This window comes from Bos javanicus, chromosome 15 (assembly GCF_032452875.1).
Source record: "Bos javanicus breed banteng chromosome 15, ARS-OSU_banteng_1.0, whole genome shotgun sequence".
NCBI classification, from domain to species: domain Eukaryota; kingdom Metazoa; phylum Chordata; class Mammalia; order Artiodactyla; family Bovidae; genus Bos; species Bos javanicus.
Window position 1 is genome coordinate 242,588 of NC_083882.1, and position 23,095 is coordinate 265,682.

A 23,095-nucleotide genomic window follows, 5' to 3' on the forward strand; every position below is an offset into this window, starting at 1 on the left:
ATGAAAATTTCTTCGGTGACATTCAAACTCTGAATATCTCCTGAGTTGGATTCTTGGAAGTGGATGTCTTTCTATAACTGACAATATCTTAGGATCATAGGTTAGATGTAGGACTACAATTCTCCTTGGTCATTCACTCCTTTCCTCTCCCTACCCCCTAACCTTCTGAAGTTCTTGGAAAGTCAAGAAACAGTAGTGAGAGCAAAGCAAATAAAAATTCAAGAGCTTTCAGAGGCCAAAGTCTTGGTCTCTTGTCAAATAACCTGACTTTTACTCAGTTCCATTTACAATCTCTCTTCTGGGGAAGCTTGGATGGTAAAAGAATCTGCCTGCAATGCAGGAGACGTGAGGGTTTGATCCCTGGATTGGAAAGATCCCCCACTCCAGTATTCTTGCTTGGAGAATCCCCATGGATAGAGAAGCCTGGAGGGCTACATGAGGTCACTTCTTGCGGGGAGCTGTCCGTGAGAACGGGGTCCTTTGTCCGAAGGACACAGCTCTGGGAGCTGCCTCAGTCCTTGAGGGTTTGTTTGCAAACATAGCTCTCTGTCCCGCCACCCCAGAGATTAGGCACTTATTTACTGCAGGCACCTGGAGTTTTGTGCAAACTTTTCAAGCACAGAGAAATGTTATCTGGTGTAAGAAATAATAACAGGGTGCCATTCCCATGTTCTCAAGATTTCTTGTGACTGTTTGTAAGATGTATAGGTCAACCAAGAAAAAAATGTCAACTGTCTTGTCTTTCTCACGCTCTTCTGTATAAATCTAAGATGCTGAATAAAGTCGGTGTCAGACTGTGTCCCTTCGTGGAGACGTGTCTGAACCTCTCGACCCCATCTTTGTTGTAGTCTCTTGCTGTAGTTTCCTTTCTCAGCCCCGCTGTGCACGTTCTCGGGACCTGATCGAGTTTGCCGGCTGGCACCGGCAGGTGGCGCCCGAACAGGGACTCGAGAATCAGAGCGCGACGAAGGCCGCTGCCCGCCAAGACTGAGGTAAGTAACAAGGAATTCCTAATTAATTAAAGTAAAGGGCAGCGAGTGTTACTCTCGAGAGTAATAAATCATGGGACAAGGCAATAGCCGCCAGTTATTTGTACATATGTTGAAAACTATGTTAAAATGTAGGGGAATTCATGTAAATAAGTTACAGCTAAAGAAGTTTTTACTTTTTATAGAAGAGATTTGTCCCTGGTTTCCAGAGGAAGGAACAGTTAGTCTGGAAACTTGGGAAAAAGTAGGAAAACAATTGCAGACATATTATTCCTTACATGGTCCCAATCGTGTTCCTGTGGATGCTTTTTCTTTGTGGACTCTCATAAGACACTGTCTGGATCCTGAACATGAGGGACATAAAATTCAAACAGCTCTCAGGGATTCCACAGAACCCGAAGTTGCAGAGCCTTCCGCCTCTCTGCCTGAGCTGCTTTATGCTGTGCCTGAGGGAACAGCTTGTAAGGCTGGAGGGAGTGATGATGTGTTAAGCTCAGTACCATAGACAGGATATGCCTTGGGAAATGATGGTTAACATGCAAACCCACTTGGGAAAAGGGGAATTAAAACATTCAGGGCTTTCTGAAGAATAGATGGAAAATTTAATTCAGAAGATTGTTATAGCAGTAGAAAAGGATGCACAGGGAGACTCCCACTCCAGCCAGCCTGTGCCTCCAACATATCCTCCCTCGGTTCTTGCTGGACTCGATCCACCTCTGCCTTTCATAGAACCGCGAGAGCTTATATCTATCCCTGCTTCTTTGGCTGGTGAAAACATAAAAATTAGAAGTGAGATATTATTATCTCCTCTTCAACAAGCCATTAAGTGAGCTAATAAAAAAGGAGAACATATTCCCAGGTTTTCAGGAATCTATCCAGTATTTGAAAATGCTCAACAGCAGAGGTATTATAAACTGCTACCCTTTAAGCAACTAAAAGAGTTAAAAGTGGCTTGTGCACAATATGGCCCGACTGCGCCATTTACTCAGGCTATTATAGAGGCTTTAGGAAATCAAAATCTGCCACCTAATGATTGAAAACAGGTTGCTTGGGCTTGTTTATCTGGAAGAGATTATTTACTATGGAAATCTGAGTTTGCTGAGCAGTGTGGGATCACAGCTGATATCAATCGGCAACAAGGACTGAACATCACTTATGAAATGATGGTGGGAGAGGGAGATTATTGAGATACTAATAGTCAACTTAATTATTTGCCTGGAGCCTACCCTCAGATTAGTACTGCGGCTCTATGAGCATGAAAAAAGCCTCCAAATTCTGATAAAAAGACTGAAGATTTATCTAAAATTTGCCAGGGGCCAGATGAACCATATCAGGATTTTGTTGCCTGCCTGCTTGAGGCAATGGGTAAAATGATAGGGGATGAGCAGGTGGGGATGGTGTTGACTAAACAGCTTGCTTATGAGAATGCCAATTCGGCTTGTCAAGCTGCCCTGAGACCTTACAGGAAAAAGGGAGGCTTATCCGATTATATACGGATTTGTGCTGATATTGGCCCTTCATACGTTCAAGACATAACTTTGGCCACGGCATTACAAGGAAAGACAGTCAAAGAAGTACTGTATCAACAACAAAAGTGGGATAAAACTAGTGGTCGGCTTCGAGTCCCTGGCTCTGGCTGCTTTTCTTGTGTCCAGATGGGTCATCAGGCCACCCACTGCCCGCAGAAGCAGGCCCGGAAACCTGCTCAAACCCCTAACCTCTGTCCTAGGTGTAAGAAAGGCAAACACTGGGCAAAAGATTGCCGTTCTAAAACTGACTTACAGGGAAAGCCACTTCCTCCGGTCTCGGGAAACTGGGTGAGGGGCCAGCCCCAGGCCCCAAAACAATGTTATGGGGCGATGCAAAATCTGACCAAATTGGAGACACTTCAGGGCCAAAACACAGAACTGTTACCGAGTTGCTCAGAGCAACTGCAGGGAGTGCAGGATTGGACTTCAGTTCCTCCACCTACACAGTATTAACTCTAGAAATGGACATACAGGCTTTGCCAACTGGAATTTTTGGCCCTCTTCCGAAGAACACTATGGGCCTCCTATTGGGGAGAAGCAGTACTACGAAGAAAGGTTTATTAGTAGCCCCTGGAGTCATAGAGTCTGATTATATGGGTGAAATAAAAATTATGGCCCATTCACCACAGGGCATAACAGTAATACAATCTAGTCAACGTGTTGTTCAATTAATTCTACTTCCTACAATTCCAGTTGGAAAAGCCTTTAAACAAGAACGAGGATCCCGAGGTTTCGGGTCTTCAGACGCTTATTGGATTCAGGCCATTAAAAAACAGCGCCCTGAGCTTCTATTGTATATTCAAAAAAAAAAACAAAAAACCTTTTAAAGGTATTTTGGATACTGGTGCAGATGTTTCCGTCATATCTCAAAAACATTGGCCTGATGAATGGCCTTAAGCAGGTTGTAATTTCTACTTTGCAAGGCATTGGGCAATCACACAACCCAGAACAGAGTTCAACCTTTTTAAAATGGAGGGACAAAGAAGGACATAAAGGACATTTTCAACCTTATGTTTTGCCAGGACTGCCGGTTAATCTATGGGGGAGAGATGTTATGATGAATATGGGGGTATATCTTTATAGTCCAGATAAAAAGATTAGTAATCAATTATTAGACCAAGGCATTTTACCCCATCAGGGGTTGGAGATAAATTCACAAGGGCCTTTACAACCCCTGATCCCTACAGTTAAAAATTATAAAAAAGGTATAAAATGTTTTTAGGAGGGGTCATTGATCGTCCTACAATCCATGCTGATCTGATAAAATAGAAGTCTGACGATCCAGTATGGGTTGATCAGTGGCCCCTATCAATAGAAAAGATCACTGCCGTCAATCAGCTTGTGCAGGAACAACTTGCTCTCGGCCATATTACCCCCTCAAATTCACCTTGGAATTCACCGATTTTTGTCATTAAAAAGAAAACAGGTAAATGGAGGCTATTACAAGATTTACAAAAGGTTAATGAAACACTGGAATTGATGGGCCCCCTTCAGCCGGGATTGCCTACCCCCATGGCCATTCCAAAAAATACTTACAAGATTATTATTGACTTAAAAGATTGCTTTTATACTATTCCCCTTGCCACTAATGACTCAAAGATTTGCTTTTAGTGTCCCTTCCACAAATTATAAAGAACCTATGAAAAGATATCATGGCAAGTTTTACCTCAGGAAATGGCTAATAGTCCTACTCTCTGTCAGAAATTTGTTGTTCAAGCTTTAAAAACCACTAGGTCCTTGTACTCCCAAGTATATATTATTCATTATATGGATGATATTCTTTTGGCATGCCAAGATGAAGAGTTGCTATTAACAACATTCGCTTATATGCAAACTACATTACAGGATTATGGTTTGATTATCACAACAGAAAAGATGCAGTGCTTCCCCCCACCTACTCTTATTTTGGGTTTTTTTCTAGAAAAAAAAAAAATGGTTTCGAGCTCAAAAGATAGAGATTCGTAAAGATAATCTGGTTACCTTGAATGATTTCCAAAAACTGTTAAGAGATATTAATTGGATAAGACCTTACTTAAAGCAAACTACAGGGGAAATGAAGCCTCTTTTTGATATTCTGAAGGGTGACCCTGATCCAACTTACCCCCGAACTCTGACTCTAGAAGGAAGGCAAGCCTTAGATAAAGTTGAACAGGCCCTGTCTAAACAACAAGCTACTTATTGTGACTATACTCAAAAATGGGGTTTATATATTCTTCCTACTAAACATGCTCCTACAGCAGTCTCATTCCAAAGATGACCTTTAAGATGGCTTCACTTGCCTGCCTCTCCCTCTCGGGTAGTAACCCCCTATTATGATTTAGTTGCTGCCCTAATAGCTTTTGGGCGGTCAAAATCCATTGTATATCTAAGAAGAGACCCACATTTTATATGTGTTCCATTTTCTAAAATTCAGCAGGACTGGCTGTTTCAGTTTAGTGACAATTGTGTTATTGCTTTAGCTGGTTTTAATGGACAGCTTGATAATCATTATCCCTCAGATAAAATTTTACAGTTTGCCCACTATCACCAATTTCTCTTCCCCAAAATCGTTGTTTCTCAGCCCCTTGCTGCCGCCCTATTTACTGATGGCTCTTCTAATGGAATAACTAGTTTGATTATACAGGACAATACTGCCGCCTGGCATACTAATTATAAGTCTGTTCAAGAAGTAGAACTATTTGCCATTTTTCAGGCTCTATTACAAATTTCTGCTCCATTTAATTTATATTCTGACAGTCAATATATCATAAGAGCCTTAAACACTATTGAGAATGTTCCATTTATTGGTACCTTGAATTCTACTATCCAAACTCTTTTTCATGATATACAACATTTAATTTGCCCCAGAGTTAATAAATGCTATTTCGGTCATATTCGTACTCACTCTAGACTTCCTAGACCTTTAACAGGAGACAATGCTTTGACTGACGAAGCTACATGTATGATATTTCCTTAATTGGAACAAATGGCAAAAACTTCTCACAGCTTACACCATCAAAACAGCAATAGCTTAAGACTTCAATCTGACATTACTCAAAAAGCTACCAGACAGATTGTTAAACAATGTCAAACATGTCCTCAATTTTTTAGTGTCCCCCATTATGGAGTTAATCCCCGAAGATTGCTGCCAAACGATATATGACAAATAGATGTTACCCATATTCCTAAATTTGATAAACAAAAATTTGTTCATGTTACTATTGACACCTTCTCTGGCTTTTTACATACCTCTCTACAATCCGGAGAAGCTAGCAAACATTGTATAGCTCATTACATTAAATGTTTTGCTGTTATGGGAACCCCTAAGACCATAAAAACAGACAATGGTCCAAGATACACTGGAAAATATTTTCAACTATTTTGTACACAATTGTCTATCTCACATAAAACAGGTATCCCTTATAATCCTCAAGGTCAAGAAATCATTGAACAGACACATCAAACTCTCAAACATCAATTACAAAAACTAAAGTAAGAGAAATTGTATCCCAATACCCCCTCCAACTCTCTAAATCATGCTGTATTTGTTCTAAATTTTTTACAATTGGATAGAAGTGGCCGTTCAGCAGCACAGCGATTTTGGAACTTTGATGCACAAACAATAAGACCTAAAGTCTTTTGGAAAGACCCACTTGTGGGAAAATGGTATGGACCAGATCCTGTACCAATCTGGGGATGAGGACATATTTGTGTTTTCCCACAGGATGCCAAAATGGCGCACTGGTTGCCAGAAAGGTTGGTACACACGACAGAGACAATCTCTAGTAAACCAGATGAAGAGATTGACGATTCAAGAACATGATGAATTACCATCTCGACAACAACTTCAGACATTGATGCGAGAGACAAAGAATCGTGTTGCTGTACAGGGCGATCCGATATTGCCTTTAAGCTTCCTAATAACCTTATTAATTATCTTAAATCAGATTAATACTACACATTCTGAAAAATATTCAAGTGCTTACTGGGCTTATTTTCCCGACCCTCCCCTTCTCCAACCGGTGGGCTGGGAGGGATGGTCCATTCCCATATACACTAATGATACTGTGGTTTTGGGTGGATTTTCAGATAAACATATTATTCCTAATCAAGTTAATTTCTCTTATCATGGAGTGTTTGATCATTTACCTATTTGTCTGTCTAGATATTTTAATTCAACAAGATTCTTTTTGTTGGAGAGTCAGGATATGCTGATTATGACAATGGTTGGAGCCTATATATTCCTGGAGTAACAAAAAAATCTAAAATTCTTCAACGTCGTAATGGAACTGGTCCTTTAGATATCCCTTTCTGCGACTTTAAAACAAAGAGAAGAGTCACTGCTGCACCATGGAAACTGTGTCGAGATAGAACTGCTACGGTTTATAACATATTTGGAACAAATGAGTCATTGTGAGACTGGTCTCCAGACTCGGCCCAAAATCCTGGAGCTCAAGATAATAGGAACTTTGCATTCCGTATTTGGAACTTGGGCGGCTCTAAAGTGTTTCAAACAGAAATCTGGAAACTAGCTGCCGCCCTTGGATGTGAGGGTTCCTACCTTCAGGTGAGATCAAAAGTGAGACACGGTTATTTATAGAATCTCACCATGAGATACCCTCCTACATGTGTGCCTCACCCTTATGCTTTACTAGTAAGATCTGTAAAAATACAACCTGGGTTACAATATTATAATGTAACTTGGAAAAATTGTACCTTAACTAACTGCATTAGAGAAATTACTAATCAAACTAGGGTTCTAGTCTTAAGACAGCCTGCTTTTGTTATGGTTCCTGTAAAGATTAATGGGTCTTGGTATGATAAAAGGAGACTTGAACTTTATAGAAAAGTAGAGGGTGCTTTAACGCGTTATCGCAGGGAAATAGGGTTAATAATTCCGAGATTTGTAGCTTTGGTAACCCTTATTGCTTCCTCGATTACTGCAGCCCTGTCCCTGACACAATCAGTACCAACTGCAACTTTTGTTAATAATCTGGCACAAAATGTATCCGTTGTCCTGGGGACTCAAAAAGACATTGACAAAAAGCTAGAAGATTGATTGAATGCCCTTTATGATGTTGTAAAATTTTTTGGTGAAGAGGTTCAAAGTATAAAGTTGAGATTACAGGTACAATGTCATGCTGGTTTTTGATAGATTTGTGTTACCTCCAAAAAATATAATGGTAGTATAACTGCTTGGGACAAGGTGAAAGCTCATTTAAAAGGTATTTGACATAATGAAAATACTTCCTTAGATTTACTGCATCTACATCAGGAAATAATAAACATTAAAAATGCAACCAGACCTGATTTGGATGTTACAAAAAGAGCTGAGTCTTTTGTTAAAAAAACTTTTTCGACATGTACCTACCGTCAGTAGTATTTGGTACTTGGGAACAGCCATAAAAAGACTATTCTTAATAATTTTAATTGTTTTATTTCCTACACCTTGTTTAATTAAAAAACTGATTGATGATCTATAGATGATAAAGACTTCCATCTATGGAAATGGTCTGCAGTTAAAAAAACATAAGCGTGTGCCTATATAAAAAGAAAGGGGGAGATGCGGGGAGCTGCCCGTGAGAATGGGGTCCTTTGTCCGAAGGACACAGCTCTGGGAGCTGCCTCAGTCCTTGAAGGTTTGCTTGCAAACATAGATCTCTGTCCCGCCACTCCAGAGATTAGGTGCTTATTTACTGCAGGCACCTGGAGCTCTGTGCAAACTTCTCACGCACAGAGAAATGTTATCTGGTGTAAGAAATAATAACAGGGTGCCATTCCCATGCTCTCCAGATTTCTTATGACTGTCTGTAAGATGTATAGATCAACCAAGAAAAAAATGTCAACTGTCTTGTCTTTCTCATGCTCTTCTTATAAATCTAAGATCCTGAATAAAGTCGGCGTCAGACTGCGTCCCTTCGTGGAGATGTGTCTGAACCTCTCGACCCCATCTTTGTTGTAGTCTCTTGCTGTAGTTTCCTTTCTCAGCCCCGCCGTGCACGTTCTCGGGACCGGATCTATTTTGCCGGCTGGCACCGGCAACTTTTGACCTCATGTAGCTCATGAGGTCATAAAGAGTCGGACATGACTGAGCAACTAGGCATAGCACATGCCAAGCACAGAAACTCAGAGAATCTGCTTTTGCTACAGGATCCACCTTCTGTCCATTCCACTTTTCCCTCCAGGTCTCACTACCTGCTGATCATGTTGCCAGAGTGTCCCTCATAGGTGTCTTGTCACCAGTTTGAGGACATAACTTCCAAGATGTCAGGCCAGTGGGATGTTGATGCCACACCCCTTAGCATCTGGAAGTTTGGAGCATCTGGTGATAATTTCATTAAGCTTAGCCCTCCCCCACCATAGATCTTCTCATTGGCATTGTTGTTGTTAATTTGAAGACTTCTATAGGACACAAGTGACATATTGCTCTTCAGTAACAGGGGCTGATAGTCTTGGCTGGCAGAATGAGGCAAGGGGCTGTATGCTAAGTTCCATTTTCTGAGAAGGAGAACACCTCAATTTCATGAGGCCTTGAGCTCTCAGACCTGAAGGAAAGAAACCAAGGGTGTAGAAAGTTGACAGGCGCTGACTGGAAATCTGTGTGAGAAGGTGTTGCTTCTGGCTATGTCCTGTGTCTCATGCTGAGCACAGAAAAACTGATGCTTTTGAACTGTGGTGTTGGAGAAAACTCTTGAGAGTCCCTTGGACTGCAAGGAGATCCAACTAGTCCATCCTAAAGAAAATCAGTCCTGGGTGTTCACTGGAATGACTGATGTTGAAGCTGAAACTCCAATATTTTGGCCACCTGATGTGAAGAGCTGACTCATTTGAGAAGACCCTGATGTTGGGAAAAAAAGAAGGCTGAAGAAGGGGACTACAGAGGATGAGATGGTTAGATGGCATCACCGACCCAATGGACATGAGTTTGGGTAGACTCCAGAAGTTGGTGATGGACAGGGAGGCCTGGCATGCTGCGATTCATGGGGTCACAAAGAGTTGGATACGACTGAACGACTGAACTGACTGACTGACTCACACCACCATCATCATACATGGTCACTGGCCCTTGTCCAAGTCCAACAGGTCCAAATCCCCTTATCCCCTGGCAGGCTTATTCTACTTTGTGTTTGCAGTGGACTTACCTGGACATCTCACAGTGGAATCATATATTATTTGTCCATTTCTGTTTAGCTTGTTTCACTTGGCATATGACTTCAAACTTTACTCACTTTGCAACACATTCCCTTAGTTGTTAAAAATAAATAGCACATAGGCTCACCATCATGTACAATCAGGGAATTACAAATTAAAATCATGATATATCACACCACACCTCTTAGGACTGCTAAACTCCAAATATAAGATAATACTAATTGCTGAAGGGTGAGGGATGACAGTGACCATTCCTCATTGTTGGTGGGATGCATGTACAGCCCCCATGAGAGACAGTCTGGCAGTTTTCCCTAAAGCTCAACAGGTCTCACCTTGGGGTCCAGCAATTATGCTTTCAGTATTTATGCAGTTGCTCTGAAATTATACGTCCAAATGCAAACAAGGATGTAATTTTGCACAGCAGTTCTATTCACAACGGGTACAAACTTGAAGAAATCATGATAACCTTCAGTAGATGAATGTGCAAGCAAATTGGTGTACACAGATATCAAGGGAACCAGAACACACCACCCCAAATTATGTCTGTTTGACATGAGTTATTTTAGTTTGATTACTTTAAAACAATAATAAAAAACAACTGAGTAGAGTTTGCCCCCTATTTTTTTTTTTTTAAGATTTATTCATTTCTTTATGGCCATGCTGTGTCTTCATTGCTTTGAGAGGGCTTTCTCTAGTTGTGGAGAGCTGTTTCTACTCTTGTTGCAGAGCACGGGCTCTAGGTACGCAGGCTTCAGTAGTTGTGGTGCATGCATTTAGTAGTTGTGGCTCCCTGGCTCTAGAGCGCTAGCTCAGTAGTTGTGGTGCATAAGTTCAGCTGCTCTGAGGCATGTGGAATACTCCCGGATCAGGGATAGAACCTGTGTCCACGGCATTAGCAGGCAGATTCTTAGCAGCTGGTTCACCAGGGAAGACTGAGGTTGCCCTTCTGTGAAGTACATTTACATTTATTAGGGAAATCTCCGTTTGTAAGGGTGTCCCTCTTTGAACCTAGGAGAAGGATAATTACATCTCAAGGAAAGAACACTTATCAATGAAGATGTCAGGACTTAAATCTGCAAACAATCATCTGTTTATTTACTGTGCTTTCCATGATAACCTGTCATAAATGGCCCCTGCCTTACCCTCAAGGTCTTTCTTTTGTTTGGGGCTGAAGAGCTATTCAAGGTGAAGTCTTCCTTCATTGCAGGGAGTGACTCAGTTTTCCTTGGCATCTCCTCTATATGCAAAAGATATACATGTTAATTAAACTTCTGTTTTTCTCCTGATAATTTGTGTTTAATGATGGAGGAGGGCTCAACCTAGAACCTGGAAGGGGAGAGGGAAATTTATTTTCCTCCTATATACATGCAAAGGAGTAACATTCAACAGTGGAAAGGAATGAAACATCAACCCTTGAAGTTCAGTTCAGTTCAGTCGCTCAGTCGTGTCTGATTCTTGGCGACCCCATGAATCGAAGCATGCCAGGCCTCCCTGTCCATCACCAACTCCCGGAGTTCATCCAAACTCATGTCCATCAAGTCGGTGATGCCATCCAGCCATCTCATCCAATGTCGTCCCCTTCTCCTCCTGCCCCCAGTCCCTCCCAGCATCAGAGTCTTTTCCAGTGAGTCAACTCTTCGCATGAGGTGGCCAAAGTACTGGAGTTTCAGCTTTAGCATCATTCTTTCCAAAGAAATCCCAGGGCTGATCTCCTTTAGAATGGACTGGTTGGATCTCCTTGCAGTCCAAGGAGACTCTCAAGACTCTCAAGAGTCTTCTCCAACACCACAGTTCAAAAGCATCAATTCTTCAGTGCTCAGCTTTCTTCACAGTCCAACTCTCACATCCATACATGACAACTGGAAAAATCATAGCCTTGACTAGACGGACCTTTGTTGGCAAAGTAATGTCTCTGCTTTTCAATATGCTATCCAGGTTGGTCATAACTTTCCTCCCAAGGAGTAAGTGTCTTTTAATTTCATGCCTGCAATCACCATCTGCAGTGATTTTGGAGCTAAAACAAATAAAGTCTGCCACTGTTTCCCCATCTATTTCCCATGAAGTGACAGGACCAGATGCCATGATCTTCGTTTTCTAAATGTTGAGCTTTAAGCCAACTTTTCACTCCCCTCTTTCACTTTCATCAAGAGGTTTTTTAGTTCCTCTTCACTTTCTGCCATAAAGGTGGTGTCATCTGCATATCTGAGATTATTGGTATTTCTCCCATCAATCTTGATTCCAGCTTGTGCTTCTTCCAGCCCAGTGTTTCTCATGGTGTACTCTGCATATAAGTTAAATAAGCAGGGTGACAATATACAGCCTTGATGTACTCCTTTTCCTATTTGGAACCAGTCTGTTGTTCCATGTCCAGTTCTAACTGATGCTTCCTGACCTGCATATAGGTTTCTCAAGAGGCAGGTCAGGTGTTCTGGTATTCCCATCTCTTTCAGAATTTCCCACAGTTTCTTGTGATCCACACAGTCAAAGGCTTTGAAACCATACTCACAGAAAACTAGTCAATCCAATCACACTAGGACCACAGCCTTGTCTAACTCAACCCTTGAAAGACAGGGATAAATCTTAGATGCATATGGCTAGGTGAAAGAATCCAGTTGAAAGGCTGCACCCAGTATGACCCCATTGTGACATTCTTGGAAAGATAAAGCTACAATAGATGATAAGCAGATCATGGAGTGGGGACTTGGAAGTGATCATTTAGGATGGATACCTGTCGATATGCACTTGTCTTAGTGTATTACTTTATATAGCACAAAGGGTCAATCAGAATCTATTCAAATTTACTTATGTGTTATATAAGTAAGTCATAGGATGGAATACCAAACACAACAGAATCTCAACATCACTCACTAGTCTATCACTATTAGAGAAATCCAAATCAAAACTGCAAATGAGATATTACCTCACATTAGTCACAATACCTATCATCAAAAAATCTACAAACAATGCTGGAGAGGATGCAGAGAAAAGAGACCCTTGTTGCACTCTTGGCGGGAAAGTAAATTGATATAGCCACTATGGAAGGCAGTATGCAGATTCCTTAAAAAACTGAAAATAGAACTACCATAACACTCAGCAATCCCACTGGTTTTGCTGAGACTGAGTTCAGTTCAGTCGCTCAGTCGTGTCCGACTCTTTGCAACCACATGAAGCACAGCACGCCAGGCCTCCCTGTCCATCACCAGCTCCCGGAGATCACACAAACTCGTGTCCATTGAATCGGCGATGCCATCCAGCCATCTCATCAGCTGTCATCCCCTTCTCCTCCTGCCCCCAATCCCTCCCAGCATCAGGGTCTTTTCCAATGAGTCAACTCTTCTCATGATGTGGCTAAAGTATTGGAGTTTCAGCTTTAGCATCAGTCCTTCCAATGAACACTCAGGACTGATCTCCTTTAGGATCGAGTGGTTGGATCTCCTTGCAGTCCACTGGACTCTCAAGAGTCTTCTCCAACACCACAGTTCAAAAGCATCAATTCTTCAGTGCTCAGCTTTCTTCACAGTCCAACTCTCACATCCATACATGACCACTGGAAAAACCATAGCCTTGACTAGACGAACCTTTGTTGGCAAAGTAATACCTCTGCTTTTCAATATACTATCTAGGTTGGTCATAACTTTCCTTCCAAGGAGTAAGCGTCTTTTAATTTCATGGCTGCAATCACCATCTGCAGTGATTTTCAGGATAAATTGATTCTAAATTTCACATGAAAAATGAGCAAGAGCACCTAGGAAAGCCCGAGGGAAAAAAGCCAGGTCCATTGATGAGGTGTGATAAGGCCTACCAGGAGATAAGCCAGGATTATTTTAAAGCCAGGATTATTATCATTTGTTTTTTAAGAATCCAGGCCACTACTGTTACAAGTTTCATTATTGCCTCAGATACCACTATTTCGAAGCCTTTTGACTTGTTAGGTGCCTCCCGATTCAGAGATCTCCACTCTTATTTTATTTCTGGTTTCTCACTCAGATCATTTATTAAGAGTGAAAGTTGCTGGGAGCCGGCAAGAGACATTCCGCTCGTGACAAAGGTCATGAGGAAGGAGGCTCGGCATACGCAAAGGCGGGATTGAGCCTCGGGAGTCTCCCCAGATATTCTCGAGTATCTTCCCCCAAAAAACCAGAGTCTGCCTACTTTATTGCTTTGTGCTCTCACCTCTGACTTTACTGGGGGCTGTCCTCCACCACCATCTCACTCTCTCTGTCAAAGAGTTAACTTACAGCTCCAATTAATAAAGTTCCTGGGCAATTAGGAGTGTTTAAATCCAAACCCCTCAGATGGCTCTCTAACTCGCCTGACAAGTTTACCCGGACTCCTACAGCTATGCATAGGATTGTTTACAGTCTCCCAGCCTTGAGAGGCACGGGAAGCTTAAGATATTCAAATAGTTTAGAGCCTCTCAGAGAGTTAGAAACTGTCAGAATAAACTAGTAAAGGATTTCATTGATGAACCAATGCTTGTTGCCAAGTTTCCACATCCCCTGAATTGTATCCTTGAATGTGTATTAATTAATATAGTTGGTATGTAGAAAAAATAAGTAGTGGCCTTGGTGTTAGTAACTTTAGACCCTTAAGGTAATAAATTCTTTCCTTTGTTGTAAACCCATTACACATCCACCCTATAGAAATGCAATTTTATCTTCGGAAGATGGCGCCAAACCTTAAAATAATTACTCTTAGAGAAAATAAGTCTTTGTTGATAAGTCCTTGTCAAGAGTCATAAAATGTTAATAGGCCTTCTGGCCATAAGATGGTGTAAATCACCTAAACCATTTGTATACGATAAATTTGCAGGAAAGAAACCCTGGGTTTTTGATAAGGATCAAAAACTGCTGACTTTGCATCCCCTATTATCCTCTATGTGTAACTTAGGGTATATAAGCCCCTGTTAAAAATAAAGCTACGGGCCTTGCTCACCAACGCTTGGTCTCCCCATGTCATTCTTTCCTTTAACTTCTGGCTGAAGTCTCCATCTGGAGCGTGAATATCCTCTGCGACCACTTATTTGCTTCAGCTTCTAAGACCCACTCGAGAAGGTGTCTAAGGTGGGGCACTTTCCACTATTCGAGAGGGCACCTGCAGCCTCCGTGGTCAGAGCTAACCTGGTGTCACGGGTTATATTGATTTTCCGCGTAAACCAAGCTACTCAGCCTCTTTTCTCCACTGAATTTTCCTACTGAGCTATCCTCATTCTATTACTCTTTATATCTCTAATTACCATTTGAATAGGTCACCGACGCCGTCTCCCCTTCGAATACCCTGGATCAGCTGGGGCTGGACCTCGGCAGAAAGTTGTGTAACCCCATTCACAATTATGCAACACAAAAAGCCATATACATACTCAGAGTGTTAATACCCTCTGTAGGCAGGTGAGAGGTGCCCAAGTGGCAGGAGAAAATAAAACTGCGATTGGTGGACTTTTTTTATTTCTTTTTTCTTTTATAATTCTGCATTGTCATGACAATACCTGGTTCTGCCTGAACTTAACTTGATCTCAAATCTTGCAATTACCAATATGTTTTTCTCATGGAAATGTCTTCCTTAAACTATGTTAATGTGTCAGAAGACTATGTATTTGCTTGGAAATCTGCCTTTCTTTAAGATTCTTGTCAATTGTTTTATGGCCAGGCATGACTCACTTTGTGCCATGCTATCTCAAAATACATGTTGTGGGTGAGGTGCCTGATGCAACTCTTTCAGCTTTGAGGTGAATCTTTTCTCTAATTAGAGCTTGCTAATACGTATATAACTCCTTGCTAGAAACTAGCAAGGGGGCAATCTTTCTGTCCCCTTCTGATGTCTATATCAGACTCTTTCTCTATCTCTTTTATACTTTAATAAAACTTTATTACATAAAAATCTCTGAGAGATCAAGCCTCATCACTGGCCCCGGATTGAATTCCTTTCTTCCAGAGGCCAAGAATCCTGGCATCTGTCATAGCTCATTGCAGCAACATTTCAATACTGAAGAGATCCTCCAAGAACTATGAGTTTGAATAGTACAGAGCCATAGATTACAAAATGAAAATATATATGACCCCCCCCTAATTTGTGCAGCTTCACAGGTGCCACTATGTGGGTCAGGAAGATCTCCTGGAGGAGGGCATGGTAATCTACTCTGCTGTTTTTGCCTGGAGAGTACCATGGACAGAGGAGCCTGGCAGGCTACAGCACATAGGGTCACACAGAGTGGGACACGAATGAAGTGACTTTGCACTCACGCACCTTAATTTTTCAAGAAATAGCTGGAGTAACAGGCGGATTTGGCCTTGGAGTACAGAATGAAGCAGGACAAAGACATAGAGTTTTGCCAGGAGAACACACTGGTCATAACAAACACCGTCTTCCAACAACACAAGAGAAGACTCTACACATGGGCATCACCATATGGTCAATACCACAGTCAGATAGATTATACTCTTTGCAGCCAAAGATGGAGAAGCTCTATACAGTCAGCAAAAACAAGACCAGGAGCTGAATGTGGCTCAGATCATGAACTCATTATTGCCAAATTCAGACTTAAATTGAAGAAAGTAGGGAAAACCACTAGACCATTCAGGTATGACCTAAATCAAATCCCTTACAATTATGTAGTGAAAGTGATAAATAGATTTAAGGGAATAGATCTGATAGACATAGTACCTGAAGAACTATGGTCAGGAGTTGGTGACATTGTACGGGAAACAGTAACCAAGACCATCCCCCCCCCCCAAAAAAAAAGAAATTCAAAAATCCAAAATGGTTTTCTGAGAAGGCTACACAAATAGCTATGAAAAGAAGAGAAGCAAAAGGCAAAGGAGAAAAGGAAAGTTATACCCATTCGAATACAGAGTTGCAAAGAAGAGCAAGGAGAAATAAGAAAACCTTCCTCAGTGATCAATGCAAAGATAGAGGAAAACAACAGAATGGAAAAGACTAGAGATCTCTCCAAGAAAATTAGAGGCACCAAGGGAACTTTTCCTGCAAAAATAGGCACAATAAAGGACAGAAGTGGTAGGGACCTAAAAGAAGCAGAAGATATTAAGAAGAGCTGGCAAGAAAACACAGAAGAACTATACAAAAAAGATCTTCATGGCCCAGATAATGATGATGGTGTGATCATTCGCATAGAGCCAGACATCCTAGAATGTGAAGTCAGGAGGGCTGTAGGAAGCATCACTATGAACAAAGCTATTGGAGGTGATTGAATTCCAGTTGAGCTATTTCAAATCCTAAAAGATGATGCTGTGAATGTGCTACACTCAGTATGCCAGGAAATTTGGAAAACTCAGCAGTGGCCAGAGAACTGGAAAAGGTCAGTTTTCATTCTAATCCCAAAGAAAGGCAATGCCAAAGAATGCTCAAACTACCGCACAATTGCACTCATCTCACACGGTGGCAAAGTAATGCTCAAAATTCTCCAAGGCAGGTTTTAATAGTATGTGGACGGTGAGTTTACAGATGTTCAAGCTGGATTTAGAAAAGGCAGAAGAACCAGAGATCAAATTGCCAACATCCCTTGGATCATTGAAAAAGCAAGAGAGTTCCAGAAAAGCATCTACTTCTGCTTAGTTGACTACACCAGAGCCTTTGTCTGTGTGTATCACCACAAACTGTGGAAAATTCATCAAGAGATGGGAATACCAGACCACTTGATCTGCCTCCTGAGAAATCTGTATGCAGGTCAAGAAGCAACAGTTAGAACTGGACATGGAACAACAGACTGGTTTAAAATTGGGAAAGGAGTAAGTCAAGGCTATATATTATTATCCTCCTTATTTAACTTATGTCCAGAGTACATCATGAGAAATGCTGGACTGGATGAAGCACAAGCTAGAATCAAGATTATCAGGAGAAATATCAATAACCTCTGATATGCAGATGACACCACCCTTATGTCAGAAAGCGATGGGGACCTTGATGAAGAGCCTCTTGATGAAGGGGAAAGAGAGTGAAAAAGCTGTAAGAATTGACCCTAGAACACTGTTTGTATCTTTTTCAGAATTCTCTCCTATGGGAAGTTGAAAATGTGAAAAAGCAATTAGAAGAAATGCAAAACAACAAGATGCTTAAATCTCTAAATCCTTTAGAAATTTGTTAAGAGCCGAATTGAGTGCCATTCATTGTTACAGCCACTACAGATGCTTAGCGGAAGTTGAGTTACATTTTCTTTATGGCTAATCCACTGCTGTAATACCTATAGCATTTCTGGTTTTGAACATTGAACATGTTTGCATTATACGTGGATTTAGAGTGTGGTCGTTGTGTGTGGTTCAGAATTCTGAGTAGTTCTTTCTGGGTTCACCTGAAAGCTGAGACAAAGTGTGAGCCTTTCACATGGACAGTGCTGTCCATCAGAAAGATAATATGAGCCACATACACAATCTAAACTTTCCTAAAAACCAACAGGTTACTTGACGTCCTTTTTTCAACACGAGTCTTGAAATCTTCTGAGTGATTTCCACATCAAGCTTTGCGCCAGCCTGTCTCACATGCTCAGGGGCTGCACGAGGCAAGTGATTGCCATGGCCAACAGCACGGAGCTGCCAGGTTGAGTCAAGTGACTTGAAAACTTGGCCTGTTTGACTTGATTTACCCCATGAGGAAGTGAAATGGGTTGTAGAGGAATGAATGTGAGGAATCCCCAGGAATGTAGGTGAGCTTCATGGAGACAGTTTAAAGCAATGAGAGGAGCGAGAGCAATAGAGTGAGTCCTGCCCCGCCCCCCCCACCCCAACCCCAAGTCCAGCTTCTCTCTACAGACTTCATCATTGTTAATGGCTTGCCATGTTTCCTCCAGAAGCTTTTCTACACCTAAGATGGAACTTTTTATTCATTATGGTTTATGAGGTTCAATATTGTTCCAAGTATTTATATTTGCATGGGACTCTTAGAGAACATTTTCTCAGAATTAAAATATTTGGAGTTGATACACAGTATTGATGAAACTCAAAACCCTAGGCAGAGGTTTGGAAGTGGGGGGTCAACCAGTTGATATTTGGGTGTATTCATTTGAGGGGCCTGACAGACTGTGACACTGATGTTTCTGAAGAGTTGCAGAAGGTTAATGACCTGTAATCTTTTTTACATGAATGGAGACTGAGACATGACTTGCCGTTGACTGAGGTGGGAGGTATCACTTGGCTTGTGAATGAGGCAAGCAGATTACTGAGTATCCTGATTTTTTCTTACTCATTGTTGTAGTGGCAGTAATTCGTATTAAGTATTTAAATGTTTCTCTGGCTTCTTCATGGAAAATGGTCACAGGTGAGAGATAAACTTTGGTAAGTTTTTAAAGTGCTTAACTGGTGACATTCATACATCTGTAGGAAATCGACTGCTGCTTGAATCCTGACTTAGGAGACAGTTTGGAGCCCATATGCATATTTCTGCATTTGTGTGCTTAGGGGATCCTCATGGTCCAGGGCCCCTGCTCAGCCTTCTTCTAGAGTAAGGGGATATCACTTGAGACAAAGGCAGAGCCAGAAACTGGCCCTGTGTCCGAAACCACGGCCGGTGGAGTTCAAGGAGAGCATGTGCCCTGCAGAATGAATAGGGAACATGGCCGGATTTGCTGGCAAAGCTCCTCCAGGGTGAGGGGCTGGTGTTGCAGTGGTGGAGACCCCCTGCTCCCAGGGTGAACAAGGTAAGTGTGAGGAGGACTGTGTAGACAGTGGAGGAAGAGGAGGTGGATATGGCCTCCTGCTCCTGAGGGGCTTGGGTAAGGAGCGGGGCGCTGTTGCCTGGACCCGAAGGCCTGGCACGGTTGGGGGGTTCAGACAGAGAAGACTGGGGCCTGGCCACCAGTCCCCTGTGTGTCAGTGAGAGTGAGAGATGAGAAGAGGAAGCAGCTGCAGGGCAGGAAGGGCTGCTGTGCTCTAAAAGACAGTGGGCTGCAGTGGCTGGTGGGAGTGAGGGATGTCTCCAGGAGGCAGCTCTCGAGAGCAGCACAGATGGGGCCTCGGAGCAGGGATTGCAGGAAGTGTGGGTTGGGTGGGGGGCACTATGCCAGCTCAGGAGGGAGAGAGTGGGGACTGAAAACCTGCCTCACAGGCAGGGCAGGCTCGGCGTATTTAGCAGGACCTCCCAGAGGAATTGATCACCTTGTCTCTGAGACCTTCTTCCGGAGGAAAGAGCCTCGGGTGATGAGGGAGAGATACATGGAGGGGGAGAGAGATGGAGGCTGCACTCTGTGAGGGGACTGGAAGGTGATGGTTGGGGGCCAACCAACCCGGAGGCCTCTGTGGCCCTCAGAAGACCTGCGAGTGTCTGCAGTCCATGGCGGAACTGTGTCGTATCCCCCACCCAATTCCCAAGTGTGCTCTGGCTCCAGGCCCTGGGGTTGAAGTGGAGCAGAGAAAGGATCGGTTCCGTCAGGAGGGAGGGGAGACGGGGGGGGATACAGGCGTGGCTCAGGGAGATTCCAGACCTCCATCTCCTGTGCAGCATAGTTTTCCTCGCAAAACTGTTGAGCAGAGCAGCATGTGAACCTGAGCAGGCTGAGCTGGTGGTTGGCCCTGGCCGCTCTGCAGACATAAGGGATGTCCTGTCCTAGAAGGAGGGCTCTGCCTCCTGGGTTTAGGGACTCCTGCACGTGAGTCCCTAAACCCATTGCCCTCTTCCCAGAGACAATACTGAGCAAAGCCCCGGCCGTCCTGCAGTGCAGGTGGCTCACAGTCAATGTGGGGTGCCCTGCCTCTCAGCAGGCCCCTCTGAGTGAGCTCCTGGGCGTCGGCAGGCCCAGGCCTTAGTGCTCAGGGCCTGAGCATCTGTGCTAAGCTCCAGAATTCAGCCCAGAGTCTGGTGACACGCTCATCTCTGCATTTGGTGGGTGACACCAATGGAGCTCAGCTTCGAGCTGTGGGTCCTAGGGCTTTCTGCTGCGGGTTTTCTGAGGCAATGTTAGAAGCGCTGAGAACGATGCAGACAGTATTCCAGGCAGACGGGTGATTGTAATCCGCAGACTTCACGCGGGAGATGGAGGTTAGAGCAGGAGTGGGTGGGAGGGGAGGTGCAGGTGCCAAGGAGAAAGCAGAGCAGGTGCAGGTAAGAATAAGAAATTATTCAATTATGTTAGATTTTAAATAAAATGGCATTGTTCTATCTCTCCAAACCCCACAGAATTTCATACTTTGGAAATTCTGCAGAGAACAAATCACTTCATTCAGAAACCAGAATTTCCATGGAGAGTCTCCTCTGAATATGTCCAACATAAGATCAGGGTGGATCAGAATCAGTTCCCAACATCTGCTTGATTATCTCTAAGGGAGACAAGAATACTCAGACTGTGTGCTCTAGGGAATTTTATTGTTTAAAAGAAAAATTAAATCTCTACTATGGCAAAAGACAATTACTCTGCACTGTCTGAGTTTATCCTCTTGTGACTCACAGATAACCCAGAACTTCAATCCACTCTCTTTGGTGTATTCCTAGTAATCTATTTAGCAAGTGTCCTGGGTAATCTTAGATTGATTCTGCTAATACATGTCAACCTGCAGCTTCATATATTCATTTTTTTTTCTCAGCCATCTGGCTTTTATTGATTTTTCTTTTACTTCATCTGTCACCCCAAACACCTTGGTGAATTTTCTGTGTGAAGTTAAAAGTATAACATTTTATGCACGTGCCATTCAGGTGTGCTGCTTCATCACATTTGCAGTTTGTGAGCAGTATTTGCTCTCAATCATGGCCTATGACAGGTATGTTGCCATTTGCAACCCTTTACTGTATGCCATCATCATGCCTAAAAAACTCTGCAATCAGATCATTGCTAGCACATATATTTATGGATTCGTTGTGGATTTTGCACAGACAGTCGCAACATTCCTTTTGTCTTTCTGTGGCTCCAATAGGGTCAACCACTTCTACTGTGATGACGTTCCTTTGGTCGTGTTGGCTTGCTCTGACACTCACATCAAAGAGCTGATGCTGTTAACCATTGCTGGGTTCAACACCCTTTGCTCTCTACTGATCATGATCATTTTTATGTCTTCATCCTCTTTGCCATTCTGAGGATCTGCTCTGCTGAAGGAAGGCAAAAAGCCTTTTCTACCCGTGTTTCCCATCTCACCTCCATCACCATATTTTATGCAACAGTCATTTTTATGTACCTCCTGCCCAAATCAAGCCATTCTCTGAACATATGTAAATTTGCTTCAGTATTCTATGTGGTAGTGATTCCCATGTTAAACCCATTGATCCATAGCTTGAGGAATCAGGAAGTAAAGAATGCACTGAAGAGAATTATAGAAAAGTTCCATTTGGCTATCAAATAACTGAAAAAATCAAGGATGGGGAGGAATCAGAGGACTTGTAATTATGGCTTATCTAGAGTCCATGGGGTCGCTAAGAGTCGGACATGATTGAGCAACTTCACTTTCACTTTCATGCACTGGAGAAGGAAATGGCAACTCACGCCAGTGTTCTTGCCTTGAGAATCCCAGGGATGGGGGAGCCTGATGGGCTGCCGTCTATGGGGTCGCACAGAGTCGGACACTACTGAAGTGACTTAGCAGCAGCAGAGTCAAAATGCTGATAAATGATAGTGTCAAATTCCTCACTTCCAGTGTTCACATTTACTCAATATATCTTACCCACTGTTTCATTCTTGGTGATTTACAAGTGAAAGGCATTTTTAAAAATTTGGAGGTGTTCAATTTTAAAAGGAGAAGGAGACAGACAAACAAGGAAAGACAAAGAGAAACAGAGATAGAGATATCTTAACTTGTTTGAACAGACATCTTTAAAATTAAAGAGAAGGAACATCGGGCATAATGACTTTATCTGAATTCTGTATCATATGGGTCATACTAAAATAGATCAACATTTGGTATCTTATATTTTGGGTTTACTGCATAGATAATCTGGAAAATAAGGCAAAGTTTAATGGCAAGATTTTCTTTTTTTAACACTCTGAATAATCTTCCTAACACTCCTCTTCTTGCATTCAGCTCAAAGAATAGCACCAGCAGAACAACCTTGACATTGAACCCTTGGTGACAACCCATACGGACACTGTATCAGTTTAGTTCCCTGGAGCTCTTTCCTGCCATTATCATTCCTTGCTTGTTCTATATCAGTTGTGATTAGAAACATGGACTCTTCCTTCACAGAGTTTGGCGAACAATTTTAGTTTTCCCAAGTAATAGTTGTTATCTTGGGTAAATTATTATATTTCACATCTCTTTTCCTTGGTTTCTTCATCTACAATGGTAATAGTTCCTTTGTCCTGGACTGATTGTGAAGATTAAATAAGATGATGACCATAAAAGGCTTATATAGTCCGTAGTACATGCCAAGTGCTTCATGAGCATTGACTATTACACATAATTAGTAAAATTATTTTCAGCATTGTTATAGCATGCATAGCCTTTTTAGAAAGAGTTGGCAACATGATATGCTTTATTTTAAAATCAACAAAATGAAAACATAAAAGCTAACAAATTATTG

At 42.3% G+C, this 23,095-nt stretch overlaps 1 pseudogene; it reads left to right on the forward strand.

Moving 5' to 3' along the window:
* The first annotated feature begins 20,916 nt into the window (after positions 1–20,916).
* LOC133261140 (olfactory receptor 5AL1-like) lies at positions 20,917–22,211 on the forward strand (annotated as a pseudogene).
* The last annotated feature ends 884 nt before the right edge of the window (positions 22,212–23,095 follow it).